Consider the following 3,987-nt stretch of genomic DNA (forward strand, 5'->3'; position numbering starts at 1 on the left):
TGTGTTCCATCCAATAGCTGGCTGTAAGCATCCACTTTGGTGTTTGCCAGGCACTGGCATAGCCTCACAAGAGCCGCAATATCAGGGTCACTTCAGCAGAATCTTGTTGGCATGAGCATTAGTATCTAGGTTTGGTGGCTGATGATGGGATGGATTCCCGAATGGGGTAGTCTCTGGATAGTCCATCCTTTCATTTTTAAATGAAAGCTATTTTTATTAAGGTTGTATAATATCATAATATGTTTGAGAAACATTTTTCTGGTGTACTGGTTAGTTTTAACAAACTTGACACAGAGTCATCTAGGAAAAGCAAACATCAACAGAGGACTAGCTTTTGTGGATTAACCCATGAAAATATTTGTGAGAGATTCACTTTATTTGTGATGGATGTAGGAGAACCTACATATGGTTACAGGTTTTAAAAGAATGAAAATGAGGGAGACTGGAAAATCAAGAAGAAAACTGTTTTATTCATGTTCTTTGCTGTAGTTTCTGGGTCCAGATTCCAGTTGTCAATTTCTTCCTCCATCCTTCAATGATGGACTGTAACTTGTAAGATGAATTAAACCTATTACTCCTCAAATTGATTTTGGTTATGGAACTTAATACAGGAGAAGAAAAGCAAACTAGAATATTTGAGTTTGTAGCATAACCTATTCTATATATTTGTTGGTGTTTAGTATATTTGTGTGTTTCGTTTTGAAGAAATATCTAATCAGAATATTTGTGCAGTTTTAAACTTATCACCAATTTTTATGATGAAAAGTTTTATTTCTCATAATTTTTCTTTTTAAAATTATTTCATTTATTTCATTTAAAATAATATCCCAACTCCTGGTTAGCCCTCCACAACTCCCCCATTGTATCCCCCCTCTGTCCACTCCCCTTTGCCTCTATGAGGGTGCTCCCTTACCCACTCACCCACTCGCACCCCACAGCTCTAGCATTTCCCTAAGCTGGGATATCTAGTCTCCACAGGACCAAGAGCCTCCCCTCCCTTTGATGTCAGGTAAGTCCATCCTCTGTTACATATGTATCTGGAGCCATGGATTCCTCCAGGTATACTCTCTGGTTGGTGGTTTAGTCTCTGGGAGCTCTGAGTGGTCTGGTCAGCTGATATTGTTTTTCCTACTGTGTTCCAATCCCCTTCAGCTTCTTTAATCCTCCCCCAACTCTTCCATTGGCTTTGTCCTATGGTTGGCTGTGAGTTATCTGCATCTACATTAGTCAGGTGCTGGCAGAGCTTCTCAGAGGAAAGCTATCCCAGGCTCCTGTCATCAAGCACTTCTTGATATCATCAATAGTGTTGGGGTTTGTTGTCGTCAGAGGGAATGGAAACCAAGGTGGGGCATTCTCTGGTTGGCTGTGAGTATCTGCAACCATCTTGGTCATGTGCAGGTAGAACTTCTCAGTGAACAGCCATACCAAGCTCCTGTCCGCTAACACTTCTTGATATAAGCAATAGTGTCCAGGTTTGGTGTCTGCAGATGAGATGGATCCCTAGTTGGCAGTCTCTGGATGGCCTTTCCTTCAGTCTCTATTCCAGATTTTGTCCCTGTCTTTCTTTGGGCAGGAACATTTCTGGGTTAAAATTTTTGATATGTGTAGGTAGCCTCATCCCTTTACTGGGGGCTGTGTCAATCTACTGAAGGTTGTCTCTACAGGTTGTATCTTCAATGTGTTGCTTATTTCTGATGATGTCATCCCTATTGGGTCCTGGGAGCCTCTTGCTTACCTGACAGTGCCAGTTCCTCATCCCCAACTGGTACATATTTTTATTCAATATCCAGACCTTCTGCACTTCTCTCCAGTCCCTTCCAATACTTAACCCTGAACCCCCTTTTTCTTTCACCTCGTCTATCCCACCCAGAACCCTGCCTCCCTCTACGTCCTGTGATTATTTTCTTCCCCTTCTATGTTTGAGTTGAGCTTCCACACTATCATTTAATTCTTCTTAAACTCCATATGGTTTTTGGACTGTATTGTGGGTATTATGAGCTTTGGAGCTAATATTTATTTATCAGTGAGTACATACCATGTGTATTGTTTTACGTCTGAGTTTCCTCACTCAGGATGATATTTTCTAGTTACATCCATTTGCCTGCAAATTTCATGAAGTCATTTTTTGGAATAGCTGAGTAGTATTCCATTGTATAAATGTACCACATTTTCTGCATCTATTCTTCTGTTGAGAGACATCTGGGTTGTTTCCAGATAATGGCTTTTATAAATATGGCTGCTGTGAACATCGTGGAGCATGTGTCATTGTTATATGTTGGAGCATATTTTGGGTATATGCCCAGGAGTGGTGTAGCTGGGTCTTCAGGTAGAACTATTTACAATTTTCTGAGGAACCGCCAGATTAATTTCCAAAGTGTTATTCATCAACTTGCAGTTCTACCAGCAATGGAATAGTGTTCTTCTTTTTCCACATCCTCACCAGCATGTGATGTCACCTGGGTTTTTTTCTTAGCTATTCTTACTGGTGTGAGGTAGAGTTTCAGGGCCAGTTTGGTTTGCATTTCCAGGATGACCAAGGATGCTGAACATTTCTTTAAGTGCTTAACAGCCATTCGAAATTCCTCAGCTGACAATTATGTGTTTAGCTATATACCCCATTGTTAATAGGGTTATTTGGTACTCTGGAGTCCAATGTTTTGAATTCTTTGTATATTTGGATAGTAGCATTCTATCAAATGTAAGATTAGTAAAAATTTTTACATAATCTGTGGGTTGCTGTTTTGATCTATTGATAGTATCCTTTGGCTTACAATTATATGAGATCCCTTTGTCTAATGTTGATCTTAAAGCATAAGCCATTGGTGTTCTGTTCAGAAAATTTTCACCTGTGCCCGTGTATTCTAGGCTCTTTCCCAATTTCTCTTCTAATAGATTCAGTATATCTGGTTTTATGTGGAGGTCCTTGATCCACTTGGAGTTCAGCTTTGTACAAGGACATAAGAATGAGTCATATTTATGGGTCTTCTACATGCTGACCTCCACTTAAGCCAGCACCATTTGCTGAATATGCTATCTTTTCCCCACTGGATGCTTTTAGCTCCTTTGTCAAAGATCAAATGACCACAGGTGTGTGGGTTTATTTTTGGGTCTTCAATCCTGTTCCATTGATCTACCTGTCACTGTACCAATACCATGCAGTTTTATCACTATTGCTCTGCAGTACAGCTTGAGGTCAGGGACAGTGATTTCCCTAGAAGTTCTCTTATTGTTTAGAATAGTTTTTGGTATCCTGAATTGTTATTTCTATCTCTGTGAATAATTGAGTTGGAATTTTGATGGGGTTTTCATCTAATCTGTAGATTGCTTTTAGCAAGATGGCAAATTTTAGAATATTAACCCTGCTAATCCATGAGCATGGGAGATCTTTCCATCTTCTGAGATCTTCAATTTCTTTCTTCAGAGACTTGAAGTTCTTGTCATACTGATCTTTTACTTAATTGGCTAGAGTCACACCAAGATATTTTTTGTATTATTTTTGACTGTTGTGAAGGGTTTCATTTCCCTAATTTCTTTCTCAGCTCACTTATCCTTTGAGTAGAGGAAGGCTACTGATTTGTTAGAGTTAATTTTATATCCAACCACATTGCCAAACTGGTTTGTCAATTGTAGGAGTTGTCTGTTAAAATTTTTTATGGTGGCTTATATATATTATCATATCATCACCAAATAGTGAAATCTTTGTTTCCTCCCTCCAAATTTGTATCTGTTTTTTCTCTTTTGTTTCCTAATTGTTCTGATTAGAACTTTATGTAGTTGATCTTGGTCCCAGTGCTCTGCCTGGGAAAGGGTGGACTAGAGAAGAGTCACCACTTCTGGGAAGGAACCCGTGTCTGGTTCTGGTCATCCAGCGCCTTTCCCCGCCCAAGGAGGGGTGTTCTACCGGGACCAGTCCCCAGGTCTGACTAGGCATCAGGCGCCTTTCCCAGCCTGAGGAGGGGTGTTCAGCCGGGACCCATCCCCAGGCTT

Source organism: Mus pahari, chromosome 4 (assembly GCF_900095145.1).
Source record: "Mus pahari chromosome 4, PAHARI_EIJ_v1.1, whole genome shotgun sequence".
Taxonomy (NCBI): domain Eukaryota; kingdom Metazoa; phylum Chordata; class Mammalia; order Rodentia; family Muridae; genus Mus; species Mus pahari.